Raw genomic sequence first — 20,462 nt, 5'->3', positions numbered from 1 at the left:
CTGCAAAGGGAGTATGGCTGGCTCAACCCTAAATCCATCTGCTCTATAGGGGTTCCTAGTTTTGTGCAATAAATAGGCTTTTGAAAAATTGTGAGAATCACAATTTTCAATGCAAAAACCATTTTATACGTGCTAGGGGAGTTTCCTGAATAAAAGGCTCCTATTGTGAAGCCCTGGGTAAAGTGAATAATCTCTACCCATTTTATCTTTGGCATAAATCTGTATTTTCACTTAGGATGTTTTGGGTTTCCATGAGAAAATAGATGACAGGTGTTCTGGAAAAGCATATCCTAGAACTTCTGCTGAGGGTTAATGGGCGGTGGCATCATCTCTAATTGGAAGGACAGCTTGGCCCTGCTTTAAGTCCTAGTAGTGGTGCCAGTGTATTACATTCTTCCCAAGTCCTGCTCTTCTTGCCTGGAATTCTCTCCTTCTAAAACTGCATATGGCTCCCTCCTTCACATCTTTTGAGCTTGTGCTTAAATGCCACTCACCTTGCTAGAGGAGCCTTCTTCATCATCCCACTTAGAATTGTGACTCTTCATCACTGTCTCTCCCCTTTGTCTTCCTGATTTTTCTCCAGGGCACTTAACCACCGTCTGTCATACTGTATATCGTCCTGGTCGTGTTCACTGCCTGTGTCTTTCCCTGGATGCGGTCCTGCAGGACCAGGACTGTAGGCTGTTGTGTCCACTGTTGTGTCCCTGGTACCTGGCACAGTCTGTGCCTCAATAAATGCCTGTTAAATAAATTGAATGAATGAATGACCATGGGCATGTTACCTAAATTTTCTGCAAGTCAAAAATATAAATGAGTAAAGCAGAAGCTTCCCGTTGGCTTGAGAGTTGCGGAGACAATTGTGCTTGGGGAGGGGGCTGCGTTAAACTTCGGGGAGTGGCTCCCTTGTGTCCGAGGGGTCAGCTGCTCTACAGCTCCAGCCAACTCTTGTCACAGGCGTGCTGGCTCAATATTGCCAGATTTTAAAGCTTTTCTTTTAAGAAAGGCCAGAAAATGACTTTAAAAAAGTGAATTCACTTGAGTTTTAAGTGTTGGTAACCAGGACTCATTTTTACAAAACCCTTGTAATTGTGTAATTCAGACATCTGAGAGTCAGGTCCGAGAGGCAAGCACCAGGATGGGATTTCTGGACTAGACACTCTCCCTCTAGAAATCTATTTTATTCTATCCTGTTCTGTTCTGAAAGCATAGAGTCTAATCAAACTCAAACCAAATTATTTGATTTAAACAGGAAAGATTAGGCCATCATATTTTGCCTTCCCAACCTGACAGGGAAAAGTTTACTCCCTGGAAAACCACTAACTGTCTCTTGAATGACACATCTCTTGAATGACACAGAGAAAATCAACACACAATGTGGGAAGATTGGTTCAAGTAGCAAGGCAATGGGACTCCCCTCATGTTATTTTTCATATTTATAGGATTTCCTCTATACATGATAGTAACTCCACTGGGCCTCAGCTACAGGTCACTTGGAGGGGAAAAAATTCACCCTTTTCCAGTCTATGATTCCAAAAGTGCATTTTATGCAGTTCATTTTATTCTCACATAATGATTTCTGCTCCTTGGCTGCTATTAACAGTCCTCAACGTATGTATCTGATACCTTGTGAAATGTCCCAGTGAGTCCACTGGGATCTGTAAAGGAGTGTGATGAAGGGTGCCTGAAACAAACAGGAAAATGTCCAACAGATGGAATTGCTCTGATGACCTCCTATACCACGACCATGGTGATGAATGACTCTCTTTTGCCAATTATATGGGTGGTAATTGGACTCCTTCCTGCCACAGAACAAGTCATTTTATGACTGTGATACACTATAAGATATGGAAATATGGGCCTTGGGACTAATAGGGAACTGAAGTTGCTGGACAGGATCAGACAATATGAGGTGTGAGAGAGGAGACAGGAAATGTTGGTATGTGCTAATGCAGAGGGAAAATGGGTGGTGAGGGGGCAGAAGAGGTGAGAAAAGATTAGAGATAAGAAAAAGCAGTCATCATGGTGGGCAAGTATGGTCATGAAGGAGCATAAATAGACTGGTTTTAAACCCACAAAAATCTGGGTTTGAGTATCAGCTCCATCTTTTAACAGCTATATGTGCCTGTGGGCAAGTTACTCAATCTCTTTGAGCCTCAGTTCCACGGTCTATAAAATGGGCCTATTAAAGCCTCAGGGCTTCCCTGGTGGCTCAGATGGTAAAGAATCTCCTGCAATGCAGGAGACCTGGGTTCGATCCCTGGGTGGGGAAGATCCCCTGGAGAAGGAAATGGCAACCCACTCCAGCATTCTTGCCTGGAGAATTCCAGGGACAGAGAGGAGCTTGTCAGGCCACAGTCCATGGGTTTGCAAAGAGTTGGACACGACTGAGCAACTAACACGCACAGTAAAGCCTTCCTCCAGGGTTGAAATGAAAACTGAAAGAAATAACGTAGGTGTGCTGCCAGGTACAACGTAAAACCTCAGTACCACCCATGCTACCCAAGATTCTAGGACTCAGAATCTTCCATCATAAAATGATAGCTGGTATTGAACTAGACTAAGGTGCATAGGGCAGACAGACTGAAACACAATCACATACAACCAGCCAATCTGATCACATGGACCACAACCTTGTCTAACTCAGTGAAACTAAGCCATGCTGTGTGGGGCCACCCAAGATGGTTGGGTCACAGTGGAGAGGTCTGGCAGAATGTGGTCCACTGGAGAAGGGAATGGCAAACCACTTCAGTATTCTTGCCTTGAGAACCCCATGAACAGTATGAAAAGGCAAAAAGATAGGACACTGAAAGATGAACTCCCCAGGTCGGTAGGTGTCCAATATGCTACTGGAGATCAGTGGAGAAATAACTCCAGAAAGAATGAAGGGATGGAGCCACAGCAAAAACAATACCCAACTGTGGATGTGACTGGTGATAGAAGCAAGGTCCGATGCTGTAAAGAGCAATATTGCATAGGAACCTAGAATGTTAGGTCCACGAATCAAGGCAAATTGGAAGTGATCAAACAGGAGATGGCAAGAGTGAACATCAACATTCTAGGAATCAGTGAACTAAGATGGACTGGAATCAGTAAATTTAACTCAGATGACCATTATATCTACTACTGTGGGCAGGAATCCTTTAGAATAAATGGAGTAGCCCTCATAGTCAACAAAAGAGTCAGAAATGCAGTACTTGGATGCAATCTCAAAAATGACAGAATGATCTCTGTTCATTTCCAAGGCAAACCATTCAATATCATGGTAATCCAAGTCGATACCCAGACCAGTAACACTGAAGAAGCTGAAGTTGAACAGTTCTATGAAGACCTACAAGACTTTCTAGAACTAACACCCAAAATGATCTCCTTTTCATTATAGGGGACTGGAATACAAAAGTAGGAAGTCAAGAAACACCTGGAGTAACAGGCAAATTTGTCCTTGGAGTACGGAATGAAGCAGGGCAAAGGCTAATAGAGTTCTGCCAAGGAAATACACTGGTCATAGCAAACACCCTCTTCCAACAACACAAGAGAAGACTCTACACATGGACATCACCAGATGGTCAACACTGAAATCAGATTGATTATATTCTTTGCAGTCAAAGATGGAGAAGCTCTATACAGTCAGCAAAAACAAGACCGGGAGCTGACTATGGCTCAGGTCATGAACCCCTTATTGCCAAATTCAGACTGAAATTGAAGAAAGTGGGGGAAACCACTAGATCATTCAGGTATGACCTAAATCAAATCCCTTATGACTATACAGTGGAAGTGAGAAATAGATTTAAAGGACTAAATCTGATAGAGTGCCTGATGCACTATGGACGGAGGTTCGTGATGTTGTACAGGAGGCAGTGTTCAAGACCATCCCCAAGAAAAAGAAGTGCAAAAAAGCAAAATCGCTGTCTGAGGATGCCTTACAAATATCTGTGAAAAGAAGAAAAGCAAAAAGCAAAGGAGAAAAGGAAAGATATACCCATTTGATGCAGAGTTCCAAAGAATATCAAGGAGAGATAAGAAAGCCTTCCTCAGTGATCAATGCAAAGAAATAGAGAAAAACAATAGAATGGGAAAGATTAGAGACCTCTTCAAGAAAATTAGAGATACCAAGGGAACATTTCAAGCAAAGATGGGCTCAATAAGGGACAGAAATGGTATGGACCTAAATGAAGCAGAAGTTATTAAGAAGAGGTGCCAAGAATACACACAAGAACTGTATAAAAAAGATCTTCATGACCCAGATAATCATGATGGTGTGATCACTCACACTCACCTAGAGCCAGACATCCTGGAATGTGAAGTCAAGTGGGCCTTAGGAAGCATCACTATGAAAAAAGCTAGTGGAGGTGATGGAATTCCAGTTGAGCTATTTCAATTCCTGAAAGATGATGCTGTGAAAGTGCTGCACTCAATATGCCAGCAAATTTGGAAAACTCAGCAGTGGCCACAGGACTGGAAAAGGTCAGTTTTCATTCAATCCTAAAGAAAGGCAATGCCAAAGAATGCTCAAACTACCATACAAATGCACTCATCTCACACACTAGTAAAGTAATGCTCAAAATTCTCCAAGCCAGGCTTCAGCAATATGTGAACTGTGAACTTCCAGATGTTCAAGTTGGTTTTAGAACAGACAGAGGAACCAGAGGTCAAATTGCCAACATCTGTTGGATCATTGAAAAAGCAAGAGAGTTCCAGAAAAAACATCTATTTCTGCTTTACTGACTATGCCAAAGCCTTTGACTGTGTGGATCACAATAAACTGTGGAAAATTCTGAAAGAGATGGGAATACCAGACCACCTGATCTGCCTCTTGAGAAATTTGTATGCAGGTCAGGAAGCAACAGTTAGAACTGGACATGGAACAACAGACTGGTTCCAAATAGGAAAAGGAGTACGTCAAGGCTGTATATTGTCACCCTGCTTATTTAACTTCTATGCAGAGTACATCATGAGAAATGCTGGGCTGGAGGAAGCACAAGCTGGAATCAAGATTGCCAGGAGAAGTATCAATAACCTCAGATATGCAGATGACACCACCCTTATGGCAGAAAGTGAAGAAGAACTAAAGAGCCTCTTGATGAAAGTAAAAGAGGAGAGTGAAAAAGTTGGCTTAAAGCTCAACATTCAAAAAATGAAGATCATGGCATCCGGTCCCATCACTTCATGGCAAATAGATGTGGAAACAGGGGAAACAGCGGCTGACTTTATTTTGGGGGGCTCCAAAATCACTGCAGATGGTGACTGCAGCCATGAAATTAAAAGACGCTTACTCCTTGGAAGGAAAGTTATGACCAACCTAGACAGCATATTAAAAAGCAGAGACATTACTTTGTCAACAAAGGTCCATCTAGTCAAGGCTATGGTTTTTCCAGCAGTCATGAATGGATGTGAGTGTTGGACTATAATGGAAGCTGAGCACTGAAGAATTGATGCTTTTGAACTGTGGTGTTGGAGAAGACTCTTGTGAGTCCCTTGGACTGCAAGAAGATCCAACCAGTCCATCCTAAAGGAGATCAGTCCTAGGTGTTCATTGGAAGGACTGATGTTGTAGCTGAAACTCCAGTACTTTGGCCACCTGATGGGAAGAGCTGACTCATTGGAAAAGACCTTGACACTGGGAAAGATTGAGGGCAGGAAGAGAAGGGGACGACAGAGGATGAGATGGTTGGAGGCATCACCGACTCAATGGACATGGGTTTGGGTGGACTCCGGGAATTGGTGATAGACAGGGAGGCCTGGCGTGCTGCCGTTCATAGGGTTGCAAAGAGTCAGACATGACTGAACGACTGAACTGAACTGAAGGGTGTATGTAGGGCTTCCCTGATGGCTCAGATGGTAAAGAATCTGCCGGCATTGGGGGTGACAGAGGTTCAATTCCGGGGTCGGGAAGTTTCCCTGGAGGAGGGCATGGCAATCTACTCTCCTGTTCTTCCCTGAAGAATTACAAGGACAGAGGAGTCTGGCAGGCTACAGTCCATGGGGTTCCAAAAAGTTGGACACGACTGAGCGAATAACACTTACTTATGTAAGTATGTAAACGTAAATGTTTACAGAATTGAGACAGGTAATGTAAATGAGTGAAAGCATCCAGGTATAAATACTGCCGGGACTGAGCATTAGGGCCCCTGCTGAGTAGAGGCTATTAGCTCTGCTGTGTGTTATCAGATCTTCAGTGTTTTCAAGGGAAACCTCATTCTGGTCTTAAGGTAAAACCTCCTGATTAATAAATGTGGGCACCTAACTCCTCCCCCACTTTTTAGAATGTATTGTTTGGGTTACCAGTGTATATGCAAGTCAGATAAAAGTTGGGTTATTTTTAGCTTGTGGGCTACCATTTCACAACCTCTAAATGAAGAATTTAGAAGGATCGTACAAGGATTGTTTATCAGGGCCCAAGTAAATAATTCTGGGGTCAGATGACCACAGAAAATGTAATTTTAATTTGGAACCCAAACTGTGCCTTGAATTCAACAGAAAAGTCAGAAAACTGATGCTCCAAGGCCTGAGATTCAGAGAGGGTGCATCCTCTGTGGACTGGGGGCAGAACTGAAACAGCTGGACATACACCAAATAAATGATTTTCCATCCTCAACCAATTGCATCAGCATCTTCAGGGGCTGAAGCTTCTCTGCGAGATTTAATAACAGCCAGTTTGAGAACTGCTGTAGCAAAGTTTTGCAAAGGTAATCTGTGGTTAAATAGAATAATAATTCTAATTTATCTAGAAACACAAATTTTGGGGAAAAATAAGCAAATTTTCTTTCTGCTGCTGCTGCTGCTGCTAAGTCGCTTCAGTCGTGTTCGACTCTGTGCGACCCCATGGACTGCAGCCCACCAGGATCCCCCGTCCCTGGGATTCTCCAGGCAAGAACCCTGGAGTGGGTTGCCATTTCCTTCTCCAATGCATGAAGGTGAAAAGTGAAAGTGAAGTCGCTCAGTCGTGTCTGACTTAGCGACCCCATGGACTGCAGCCTACCAGGCTCTTCTGTCTGTGGGGTTTTCCAGGCAAGAGTACTGGAGTGGGGTGCCATTGCCTTCTCCGAATTTTCTTTCTAAGACTGTTTAATTTTGTTTTGTAGTCTTAGCTTTCAAATTGGAAAATAACTAATATACCTGCCTTCCTCCTTTCCTTCCTTTTTAGTCAACATATTTGTATTCATGAACACATTAACATATATGTAGCTCTGTGATCAGTGTATACAACTAACATTTTTTTTTATTGCCATTAGAGAATTGTATTTACATTTCTGACAATTTTAAACTATGGGGACTGCAAGTGTCTTGGGTGATAGATTAAACTTGGCCAGAAATTAGTGAAAGTTTCTTTCATCAGGAGGTGGAGCCTATTTCCAGACATCCTGAAGCTGGGCTGGCCTTCTGACATGTTCTAGCCAATAGTGCAGGAAAGTTATGTGTGACTTCCATGCTCAGACCTCAGGGACTTTGAGTCTTACCTTCTTGGAATTCAGCGGCCATGTGCAGAAGCTGAGCTGCCTGCTTGAGAGGCCATGAAGGAGAACCGAGTCATTCTCACTGACAGGTCAAATCTCAGACATGTAAGCAAGACCATCCTGGATCAGCCAGCCTTCAGCTGACCTGTCAAATGAGGGTTAACAATGGACTGAAAATGCAGAGTGAATGACTCCAGCTGACATCTTAGAAAGTAGATATCCATAAGCTGTCCCAGCTGAGCCCAGCTCAAATTACTGACCTAGAGAATTGTAATTCATTGTCATTCTAAGCTATTAAGTTTTGTGATGGTTTGTTACACAGCAATAGGTAAAGACTTTTATTTTTTTAAATCACAAGAAAGCTTTCAGAGAGGTGGGGAAATGCTTGTTCATTATTTTCCAGGAGGCCCAAAAATTGGTGAAGTATTTCAAAAGTTATTCGTAAGACTGGGAAGTTATTTATGCTTTGAATAATGGAAAGTCATTTGAAGGAGGGGAGGAAGGCTCTGAGGTCTGAGGGGAATGTGGAACTTTTTGGATAGAATGCTTTCAGCTGTAAATGGCAGAACTTGCAAATAAAAGTTTTTTGAAAAAAAAATAGACACTTAACATCTCACTTAAAAAGTCAAGAAGTAAGTGAATACAGGGTTCATGCAGTAGTTCAAGTTCCCAGGCTCTATCTCTTTTTCTGCCCTCCCATCCACAGTAAATTAACAATGTTTCTCCTCATGGCTTAAAGATGGCTGCTGCAGCTCCAAATTGTCCTACAATTATGTCCTCAGAAGGAAGGGAAGCTTGTGGGGGAAAAAAGCTCTACTTCTGTGTGACTCTTCTTGTAAGGGAAAAAATGCTTTTCCCAGGAGTTCTCAGCAGAATTTTTCTTACACTTCTGGCCCAAAATGGGATCACTTGCTCACCCTGCTGCAAGAGAGGCTGACCAAGCCGCAGTCTCTGCTGTGGGAGGCAGACTGCCCATAGGGAAGAAGGGTAATGGTGGTAGTTGGAAGGCAGCAAATAGAGGTGGAACCAGCCTTTCCCCTTCCTCAGAGGACAATGGCAGAGAGGACTGAGTGCCCTGGGATCCTGAAATTGGGCTATGAAGCCAGGAGACCATTTGGGCTATATAACAAATGTGATATAGAGAACACATAAGAATATCCCCAAATTATCCAAGATCTTAGGTCTATGAAAAGTGATCTAAAAAAAGAGAACTATTTCAGAGTTTCCATTGAGATGTCAAGATGCGGATATTTCATAGCTATTTGCTTTTTGTTGTTGTTGTTGTTCTCCACTGTGCCAAGAAGAAGCAAGTTTTACTTATCACTATTACAGAAAATTCACTTGTCACCCATGTACATGTAGAAATGCAGGTTACGTATATCAAGTATACAGCACTTTTTGTGACATACAGTAGATATCCTTTAATTATTTTTATTTTATTTTTAAATTTTATTTTCTATTGAAGTATCTACACATTAACATACGTTTTGTTGTTCAGTCACTCAGTCGTGTCTGAATCTTTGCAGACCCCATGGACCGCAGCATGCCAGGCTTCCCTGTCCTTCACCATCTCTCCAGAGCTTGCACAAACTCATGTGCCTTGAGTTGGTGATACCATCCAGCCGTCTCATCCTCTGTCATCCCCTTCTCCTCCTGCCTTCAATCTTTCCTAGCATCAGGGTCTTTTCCAATGAGTCAGCTCTGCATCAGGCGGCCAAAGTATTGGAGCTTCAGCTTCAGCATCAGTCTTCCCAATGAATATTCAGGGTTGATTTCCTTTAGGATTGACTGGTTTGATCTCTTTGCAGTCCAAGGCACTCTCAAGAGTTTTCTCCAATACTATAGTTTGAAAGCATCAATTCTTTGGTGCTCAGCCTTCTTAACATACATTAAATATCTACATGAACAATGTTCTGGTAGTTTCAGGTGTACAGTAAAGTGATTCAGTTATACATATACATGTATCTATTCTTTTTCAAATTCTTATACACACTGCTGTATTTAAAATGGGAAGCAAACAGAGACCTACTGTATAGCACAGAAAACACTGCTCAAATCAGAAAAAAATTTGCATAATAATTTTTTTTTGGTATAATGATATTTAAATGGAGACTTTCAGCCTCTGATTTCCTTCCTCCATTTCTGATCTCTGAGTATGAGGTTCTTGAGGGCAGGAATATGCATGTAGTTATATCTTCGTTTCCTTAATGCCTATCATGCTTCCTGATATATAAAAGGTGTTTTTATGAAGTGCTTATTCTGAAATTACTCTAATGGTAACACAGAGCCGTTAGCTGTTGTGGTAAATGGCATTAAGAGTTTGAATACCTGGCTGACCACATTAGTGGACTGTGGAGTGGAGTCACAGCCCAAAGTAACAACTTCCTTTTGCTCCTTTGCGTCTTTGTGACAGAGGCAGAGAGAGAAGGGGGAGTCTCTATTGATACATGAGATGCATTGGGAGATTGTGTCAAAACCAAGATGGTGTCTTCAATAATCTGTGGACCTTGAATTATGTTAAGAAAGTAATTCTTCACATCTTTTGAAACAACCTCTTGTTTCAGGATGCCTGGTGATAGAGCTGAGAATGGATTTGGAACCTGAGGGAGACGTAATTCCTCATTTCTGTCAGACCTGCTTTAGGCCACCAAGGTGGTAATGCTCCTTCTAGACAGACTAGAGACTGTCTTCAAATCAATACCTTTTACTTGCATCTGACTAATTTTCTTATTTTTAAAATGAGTTGGCAAAGCTTTACAAATCACCTGTTAACTCTGACCAGTTACGTTTTATACCTATGCCAATTCTTTTACTTTTTTCTTCCCTCTCACTTTTTTTTTTTTAAACCAAAAACATCTGCTTGTCAGATTAAATTATTTGGAAGTCATCTAAACACAAAACTCTAAGAGACACTGAAAAGTTGGAGAAATCATTCTATTACAAATCAAGACGATGATGAACAGAAATAAGACCAATAGCAATTTTTAATCTCTTATTGTTAAATCCCTTCAATTTATAGACTTTTCTCTGTGGACTCTTTCTCCACAGCTTTGTGCATGACAATACCTGACATCATCCGAATGGCCTTCTCAGAGTGCAGTTAAGGATCAGAAAATTCAGTCCTGGGGGATATTAACAGCTAACTGAGATCTGCCTGGGAACAGTCAACATAATCAACTTAGACATTCTGAGTCCAACCCAATGGTAGGCTTTAAAAAAATTCTCTCTTTTTAAACTTTAAGGGATATGGACCAATAAGAAAATAGAATAAAAATAATTTATAATTGTAATTCTAAGAGATAACCATCCTTTCTATTTTGGTGAGTATCCTTCCAATCTTTTGGGGAGGAGGAAATAGGTAATATATATTTACAAAATTGGAATCATACCAGACATACTTTTCTGTAAGATTTTTTAAATTTAACAATCTCATGAACATTTCCATGAACATTTTTCTAATGAATATTTAACTCTTCTTTAACCATATTTTTATAATGATTATGCCATAATATATTGAATTAATCTTTTATTTTGAGACATTTCCATTGTTTCCATTTTTTCTTCTATCGTAAGCAATACTATGATGAATAGCCTTAGAGCTAAATATTTGATCATTAAACATTGGTGGTAATGTTTTTAGACTAAATGCCCAGAAGTGGGGTTAGTGGTTCTCCAACAAACCTACTGGCCTAGAAGTGCAGTGAAGCAGCGTTCCTGTAACGTGGCCAAGGGCTCATCATTGAGGGGCATTTGTATGGGGGCTACATTGGGGATATTAGGCATGAAAAGGCTGCCTGGAATCCTCCAAAAAGGTCAGTTTGAAATAGTCAAAACTCAGTGAATAGGGGCTGTGAATGTTTTTAAAGTAAATTTTGCTACACTAGTTTCTATTTAGTCACAATACTTGCTTGGTCTCGGCTTTGTGCTGTGGTAAACAGCAGAACAAAAATCATATGGTGGAGTAGAATATAGATTCCCCACCCCCCATCCCCCGATAGTCTCATGTGTATGGTTGGAAAGAAGAAGAAGAAAGAGGAAGTAGGGGAAGCCATCTGTTCTAGAACAAGAGTGGGAAGATTTAATGCTCAGAAGGATGGCTTGGTGAAATTTTTGGCCAGTCAAGCTTCTGTTTTATGATTTTAGGTTTATAATCTAGGACCCATGAAATCCAAAAAGTCAATAATTTAATCAAATAAAATAGACACTCAGTCAAAGTGGTGGTGAATTCTGCTCCTGATTGTTATTTTGCCAGAATGTTTTTTTTTTTTTTTTTGCATTTTCCGGACTGGAACCACTGTTTGCATTTCTTTGCCTCTTTTTTACTCTACCATGTGTTGTAATGTAATACATAATTTAGTAAGAGATTTGCAAGTTAGTTCCTTGGGACATTTAATAGAAATGGATAAATTTAACAATTAGTCTAGGTCTCTGGGAGCTTTTAAATCTTTTTAAACCTATAGAGTGTGGAAGTTAATAGTAACTTTTAAATTTCTCTTCATACCATTCAAAGCATATATATTTATTTTTTAAAAATTCCCTTCCTTTTCCTCCTCTAAGTTTTCTGAGCTCCCAGGAGGATGGAAGGGGTACAATATCACACGAAGCCACACATGCTTGGCTGTGCATCTGCTTTGCCTTCTTATGGCTGTGGAGACCTTGGGTCAATCATTTACTTCCACTCAGTCCTGTGCCTATAAAATGAACACTTCATTAACTTCTTATTGTAATAAATGAAACTGACTCTGATTAATGTAATCCAGAAAAAGACCTATAGGTAGCCTATTGGGTAGCTCATGAAATGGGAAAAAGAACAAAACCAAGTTTTAGGAAAAGCTGGCTCACACATTCAGCTCTGGGAAAACAGGCAGCACCTGCCCTTGGCCCCAACCTGTCTCCACTCAAGGCTGGCTCCCAGAAGGAGGAACCTGATTGGCTGGAACTGAGTCACATATCCTCCTCTGACTCCTCCCTCTCCCCATGGGGGAGGTACTGGCAATTTGATTGGTTCATGCATGAACCCAGAATAGCATGCCACAGCTCTTAGGAAGACTCCAGACACTGTCCTTATGGTCCTGGAATATGGTATGTCTCAATAAACAATAGTTACTGTTGTTATTCTTGCTGACAGAAGGCTAAGATTACTCATTGTTTTAGTAGGAACACAAAAGATTTGAGTTTTGAGTTTTTTTTTTTTTTAATTTTATTTTATTTTTAAACTTTACATAATTGTATTAGTTTTGCCAAATATCAAAATGAATCCACCACAGGTACACATGTGTTCCCCATCCTGAACCCTCCTCTCTCCTCCCTCCCCATACCATCCCTCTGGGTTGTCCCAGTGCACTAGCCCCAAGCATCCAGTATCGTGCATCGAACCTGGACTGGCAACTCATTTCATACATGATATTATACATGTTTCAATGCCATTCTCCCAAATCTTCCCACCCTCTCCCTCTGCAACAGAGTCCATAAGACTGTTCTATACATCAGTGTCTCTTTTGCTGTCTCGTACACTGGGTTATTGTTAGCATCTTTCTAAATTCCATATATATGCGTTAGTATACTGTATTGGTGTTTTTCTTTCTGGCTTACTTCACTCTGTATAATAGGCTCCAGTTTCATCCACCTCATTAGAACTGATTCAAATGTATTCTTTTTAATGGCTGAGTAATACTCCATTGTGTATATGTACCACTGCTTTCTTTATCCATTCATCTGCTGATGGACATCTAGGTTGCTTCCATGTCCTGGCTATTATAAACAGTGCTGCGATGAACATTGGGGTACACGTGTCTCTTTCCCTTCTGGTTTCCTCAGTGTGTATGCCCAGCAGTGGAATTGCTGGATCATAAGGCAGTTCTATTTCCAGTTTTTAAGGAATCTCCACACTGTTCTCCATAGTGGCTATACTAGTTTGCATTCCCACCAACAGTGTAAGAGGGTTCCCTTTTCTCCACACTCTCTCCAGCATTTATTGCTTGTAGCCTTTTGGATCGCAGCCATTCTGACTGGTGTGAAATGGTACCTCATAGTGGTTTTGATTTGCATTTCTCTGATAATGAGTGATGTTGAGCATCTTTTCATGTGTTTGTTAGCCCTCTGTATGTCTTCTTTGGAGAAATGTCTATTTAGTTCTTTGGCCCATTTTTTGATTGGGTCATTTATTTTTCTGGAGTTGAGCTGTAGGAGTTGCATGTATATTTTTGAGATTAGTTGTTTGTCAGTTGCTTCATTTGCTATTATTTTCTCCCATTCTGAGGGCTGCCTTTTCACTTTGCTAATAGTTTCCTTTGATGTGCAGAAGCTTTTAATTAATTAGGTTTAATTAGGTCCCATTTGTTTATTTTTGCTTTTATTTCCAATATTCTGGGAGGTGGGTCATAGAGGATCCTGCTGTGATGTATGTCAGAAAGTGTTTTGCCTATGTCCTCCTCTAGGAGTTTTATAGTTTCTGGTCTTACGTTTAGATCTTTAATCCATTTTGAGTTTATTTTTCTGTATGGTGTTAGACAGTGTTCTAGTTTCATTCTTTTATAAGTGGTTGACCAGATTTCCCAGCACCACTTGTTAAAGAGACTGTCTTTAATCCATTGTATATTCTTGCCTCCTTTGTCAAAGATAAGGTGTCCATATGTGCGTGGATTTATCTCTGGGCTTTCTATTTTGTTCCATTGATCTATATTTCTGTCTTTGTGCCAGTACCATACTGTCTTGATGACTGTGGCTTTGTAGTAGAGCCTGAAGTCAGGTAGGTTGATTCCTCCCGTTCCATTCTTCTTTCTCAAGGTCGCTTTGGCTATTCGAGGTTTTTTGTATTTCCATACAAATTGTGAAATTATTTGTTCTAGTTCTGTGAAGAATACCGTTGGTAGCTTGATAGGGATTGCATTGAATCTATAAATTGCTTTGGGTAGTATATTCATTTTCACTATATTGATTCTTCCAATCCATGAACATGGTGTATTTCTCCATCTGTTAGTGTCCTCTTTGATTTCTTTCACCAGTGTTTTATAGTTTTCTGTGTATAGGTCTTTAGTTTCTCCAGGTAGATATATTCCTAAGTATTTTATTCTTTCTGTTGCAATGGTGAATGGAATTGTTTCCTTAATTTCTCTTTCTGTTTTCTCATTATTAGTGTATAAGAATGCAAGGGATTTCTGTGTGTTGATTTTATATCCTGCAACTTTACTATAATCATTGATTAGTTCTAGTAATTTTCTGGTGGAGTCTTTAGGGTTTTCTAGGTAGAGGATCATGTCATCTGCAAACAGTGAGAGTTTAACTTCTTTTCCAATTTGGATTCCTTTTATTTCTTTTTCTGCTCTGATTGCTGTGGCCAAAACTTCCAAAACTATGTTGAATAGTAATGGTGAAAGTGGGCACCCTTGTCTTGTTTCTGACTTTAGAGGGAATGCTTTCAATTTTTCAGCATTGAGGATAATGTTTGCTGTGGGTTTGTCATATATAGCTTTTATTATGTTGAGGTATGTTCCTTCTATTCCTGCTTTCTGGAGGGTTTTTATCATAAATGAATGTTGAATTTTGTCAAAGGCTTTCTCTGCATCTATTGAGATAATCATATGGTTTTTATTTTTCAATTTGTTAATGTGGTGTATTACATTGATTGATTTGCGGATATTGAAGAATCCTTGCATCCCTGGGATAAAGCCCACTTGGTCATGGTGTATGATCTTTTTAATGTGTTGTTGGATTCTGATTGCTAGAATTTTCTTAAGAATTTTTGCATCTATGTTCATCAGTGATATTAGCCTGTAGTTTTCTTTTTTTGTGGGATCTTTGTCAGGTTTTGGTATTAGGGTGATGGTGGCCTCATAGAATGAGTTTGGAAGTTTACCTTCCTCTGCAATTTTCTGGAAGAGTTTGAGCAGGATAGGTGTTAACTCTTCTCTAAAAATTTGGTAGAATTCAGCTGTGAAGCCGTCTGGACCTGGGCTTTTGTTTGCTGGAAGATTTTTGATTACAGTTTTAATTTCCGTGCTTGTGATGGGTCTGTTAAGATTTTCTATTTCTTCCTGGTCCAGTTTTGGAAAGTTGTACTTTTCTAAGAATTTGTCCATTTCTTCCACGTTGTCCATTTTATTGGCATATAATTGTTGATAGTAGTCTCTTATGATCCTTTGTATTTCTGTGTTGTCTGTTGTGATCTCTCCATTTTCATTTCTAATTTTATTGATTTGATTTTTCTCCCTTTGTTTCTTGATGAGTCTGGCTAATGGTTTGTCAATTTTATTTATCCTTTCAAAGAACCAGCTTTTGGCTTTGTTGATTTTTGCTATGGTCTCTTTTGTTTCTTTTGCATTTATTTCTGCCCTAATTTTTAAGATTTCTTTCCTTTTACTAACCCTGGGGTTCTTCATTTCTTCCTTTTCTAGTTGCTTTAGGTGTAGAGTTAGGTTATTTATTTGACTTTTTTCTTGTTTCTTGAGGTGTGCCTGTATTGCCATGAACTTTCCCCTTAGGACTGCTTTTACAGTGTCCCACAGGTTTTGGGTTGTTGTGTTTTCATTTTCATTCGTTTCTATGCAAATTTTGATTTCTTTTTTGATTTCTTCTGTGATTTGTTGGTTATTCAGCAGCGTGTTGTTCAGCCTCCATATGTTGGAATTTTTAGTAGTTTTTCTCCTGTAATTGAGATCTAATCTAACTGCCTTGTGGTCAGAAAAGATGCTTGGAATGATTTCTATTTTTTTGAATTTACCAAGGCTAGATTTATGGCCCAGGATGTGATCTATCCTGGAGAAGATTCCACGTGCGCCTGAGAAAAAGGTGAAATTCATTGTTTTGGGATGAAATGTCCTATAGATATCAATTAGGTCTAACTGGTCTATTGTATCATTTAAAGTTTGTGTTTCCTTGTTAATTTTCTGTTTAGTTGATCCATCCATAGGTGTGAGTGGGGTATTAAAGTCTCCCACTATTATTGTGTTATTGTTAATTTCTCCTTTCATACTTGTTAGCATTTGTATTACATACTGTGGTGCTCCTGTGTTGGGTGCATATATATTTATAATTGTTATATCTTCTTCTTGGATTGATCCTTTGATCATTATGTAGTGACCATCTTTGTCTCTTTTCACAGCCTTTGTTTTAAAGCCTATTTTATCTGATATGAGTATTGCTACTCCTGCTTTCTTTTGGTCCTTATTTGCATGGAAAATCTTTTTCCAGCCCTTTACTTTCAGTCTGTATGTGTCCCCTGTTTTGAGGTGGGTCTCTTGTAGACAACATATGTAGGGGTCTTGTTTTTGTATCCATTCAGCCAGTCTTTGTCTTTTGGTTGGGGCATTCAACCCATTTACATTTAAGGTAATTACTGATAAGTATGATCCCATTGCCATTTACTTTATTGTTTGGGGTTCAAATTTATACACCATTTTTGTGCTTCCTGTCTAGAGAATATCCTTTAGTATTTGTTGGAGAGCTGGTTTGGTGGTGCAGAATTCTCTCAGCTTTTGCTTGTCTGAAAAGCTTTTGATTTCTCCTTCATACTTGAATGAGATCCTTGCTGGGTACAATAATCTGGGCTGTAGGTTATTTTCTTTCATCATTTTAAGTATGTCTTGCCATTCCCTCCTGGCTTGAAGAGTTTCTATTGAAAGATCAGCTGTTATCCTTATGGGAATTCCCTTGTGTGTTATTTGTTGTTTTTCCCTTGCTGCTTTTAATATTTGTTCTTTGTGTTTGATCTTTGTTAATTTGATTAATATGTGTCTTGGGGTGTTTCTCCTTGGGTTTATCCTGTTTGGGACTCTCTGGGTTTCTTGGACTTGGGTGATTATTTCCTTCCCCATTTTAGGGAAGTTTTCAACTATTATCTTCTCAAGTATTTTCTCATGGTCTTTCTTTTTGTCTTCTTCTTCTGGGACCCCTATGATTCGAATGTTGTAGCGTTTAATATTGTCCTGGAGGTCTCTGAGATTGTCCTCATTTCTTTTAATTCGTTTTTCTTTTATCCTCTCTGAATCATTTATTTCTGCCATTCTATCTTCTAATTCACTAATCCTATCTTCTGCCTCTGTTATTCTATTTGTTGCCTCCAGAGTGTTTTTAATTTCATTTATTGCATTATTCATTATATATTGACTCTTTTTTATTTCTTCTAGGTCCTTGTTAAACCTTTCTTGCATCTTCTCAATCCTTGTCTCCAGGCTATTTATCTGTGATTCCATTTTGATTTCAAGATTTTGGATCAATTTCACTATCCTTATTCGGAATTCTTTATCAGGTAGATTCCCTATCTCTTCCTCTTTTGTTTGGTTTGGTGGGCATTTATCCTGTTCCTTTCTCTGCTGGGTATTCCTCTGTCTCTTCAACTTGTTTAAATTGTTGATTTTGGGATGTCCTTTCTGTATTCTGGCAGTTTGTGCAGTTCTCTTTATTGTGGCATTTCCTCACTGTGTGTGGGTTTGTACAGGTGGCTTGTCAAGGTTTCCTGGTTAGGGAAGCTTGTGTCGGTGTTCTGGTGGGTGGAGCTGTATTTCTTCTCTCTGGAGTGCAATGAAATGTCCAGTAATGAGTTATGAGATGTCTATGGTTTTGGGGTGACTTTGGGCAGCCTGTATCTTGGAGCTCAGGGCTGTGTTCCTGTGTTGCTGGAGAATTTGCTTGGTATGTCTTGCCCTGGAACTTGTTGGCCCTTGTGTGGTGCTTGGTTTCAGTGTAGGTATGGAGGCATTTGATGAGCTCCTGTCAATTAATGTTCCCTGAAGTCAGGAGTTCCCTGGAGTCAGGGTTTGGATTTAAGCCTCCTGCTTCCAGTTACTGGTCTTATTTTTACAGTAGTTTCAAAACTTCTCCTTCTATACAGCACCATTGATAAAACATCTACGTTAAAGATGAAAAGTTTCTCTACCATGCGGGTCACCCAGAGAGGTTCACAGTGTTACATGAAGAGAAGAGGGAGGAAGGAGTTAGAGGTGACCCGAATGAGATGAGGTGGAATCAATAGTGGAGAGAGTGAGCTAGCCAATAATCACTTCCTTATGTGCACTCCACAACTGGACCGCTCATAGATGTTCACAGAGTTATACAGAGAAGAGAAGACGGAGGAAGGAGATAGAGGTGGCCAGAAGGATAAAAGGGGGGAATGAAAAGGAGGGAGACAGATCCAGCCAGTAATCAGTTCCCTATGTGTTCTCCATGGTCTGGAACACACAGAAATTCACAGAGTTGAGTAGAGTAGAGAGGGGTTAGGGAGGAGACACAGGCGACCTGGTGGAGAATAAGGAGAGTCCAAAAGAAGAGAGAGCAGTTAAACCAGTAATCTCATTCCCTAGTGAAAAATGAGTACTGAAGACTGGGTTCTTAAAGGTACAAAATTGGTAACAAATACATAAAAGCAAAAATTAAAAGTCTAAAGTAGAGTTTGGAATTTTAAAAATACGATGTTAAAGAAAAGAAGAAGGAAAAGAAAGAGAGAAAAAACGAACAAACAAAAACAAACAAGGTCGCGAAAATTATAAAGAAAATATAGGTACAAAATTGATAACTAATACCAAAAAGCAAAAGTTAAAAATCTAGAGTAGAGTTTGGAATTTCAAAAATACAATGTTAAAAAAAAGAAGAAGAAAAAGAAAGAGAGAAAAAAACAAAAACAAACAATGTCGCAAAAATTATAAAGAAAATACAGGTACAAAATTGATATCAAATACCAAAAAGCATAAATTATAAATCTAGAGTAGAGTTTGGAATTTCAGATATACAATGTTATATAAAAGAAGAAGAGAAAGGAACAGAGAAAAAAAAAAGTCACAGAAATTATAAAAAATCTATAGGTACAAAATTGATAACAAATACCAAAAAGCTAAAATTAAAAATCTAGAGTAGAGTTTGGAATTTCAAAAATACAATGTTAAAGAAAAGAAGAAAAAAAAAGGTCAAAAAATTATAAAAAATATATATGTGAAGTTTGCTGAAGAAAAAAAAATAGGGTCTCTTCTTTTTTGCAAAGTAATAGGTTATAAAAGTGAAAATTAAAGGAATAATAGAGGACTTAAATTTTTTTTAAAAAATTAAAAAAAAAAAAAAGAAAGAAAGAATGAGGAAATACAAAAAACCTCGAATAGCCAAAGCGACCTTGAGAAAGAAGAATGGAACGGGAGGAATCAACCTACCTGACTTCAGGCTCTACTACAAAGCCACAGTTATCAAGACAGTATGGTACTGGCACAAAGACAGAAATATTGATCAATGGAATAAAATAGAAAGCCCAGAGATAAATCCACGCACATATGGACACCTTATCTTTGACAAAGGAGGCAAGAATATACAATGGATTAAAGACAATCTCTTTAACAAGTGGTGCTGGGAAATCTGGTCAACCACTTGTAAAAGAATGAAACTAGACCACTTTCTAACACCATACACAAAAATAAACTCAAAATGGATCAAAGATCTAAACGTAAGACCAGAAACTATATAACTCCTAGAGGAGAACATAGGCAAAACACTCTCCGACATACATCACAGCAGGATCCTCTATGACCCACCTCCCAGAATATTGGAAATAAAAGCAAAAATAAACAAATGGGACCTAATTAACCTTAAAAGCTTCTACACATCAAAGGAAACTATTAGCAAGGTGAAAAGGCAGCCTTCAGAATGGGAGAAAATAATAGCAAATGAAGCAACTGACAAACAACTAATCTCAAAAATATACACGCAACTCCTACAGCTCAATCCCAGAAAAATAAACGACCCAATCAAAAAATGGGCCAAAGAACTAAATAGACATTTCTCCAAAGAAGACATACAGAGGGCTAACAAACACATGAAAAGATGCTCAACATCACTCATTATCAGAGAAATGCAAATCAAAACCACTATGAGGTACCATTTCACACCAGTCAGAATGGCTGCGATCCAAAAGTCTACAAATAATAAATGCTGGAGAGGATGTGGAGAAAAGGGAACCCTCTTACACTGTTGGTGGGAATGCAAACTAGTACAGCCACTATGGAGAACAGTGTGGAGATTCCTTAAAAAACTGGA

The 20,462-nt window shown here is 39.3% G+C and overlaps 1 long non-coding RNA gene across 2 annotated transcripts in view; it reads left to right on the top strand.

Annotated features, from left to right (window-relative positions):
* Positions 1-20,462, top strand: part of LOC133260573 (uncharacterized) — a 306,515-nt gene that overhangs the window by 112,805 nt on the left and 173,248 nt on the right. For both annotated transcript variants that reach the window (XR_009740868.1, XR_009740872.1), the window contains exons 3-4: positions 6,475-6,683; positions 10,500-10,655. This is a non-coding gene — a long non-coding RNA (uncharacterized LOC133260573). The remainder of the gene's footprint in view (positions 1-6,474; positions 6,684-10,499; positions 10,656-20,462) is intronic.

Source organism: Bos javanicus, chromosome 2 (assembly GCF_032452875.1).
Source record: "Bos javanicus breed banteng chromosome 2, ARS-OSU_banteng_1.0, whole genome shotgun sequence".
Classification (NCBI taxonomy): domain Eukaryota; kingdom Metazoa; phylum Chordata; class Mammalia; order Artiodactyla; family Bovidae; genus Bos; species Bos javanicus.
This window is presented reverse-complemented; position numbering and strand designations above follow the sequence as displayed.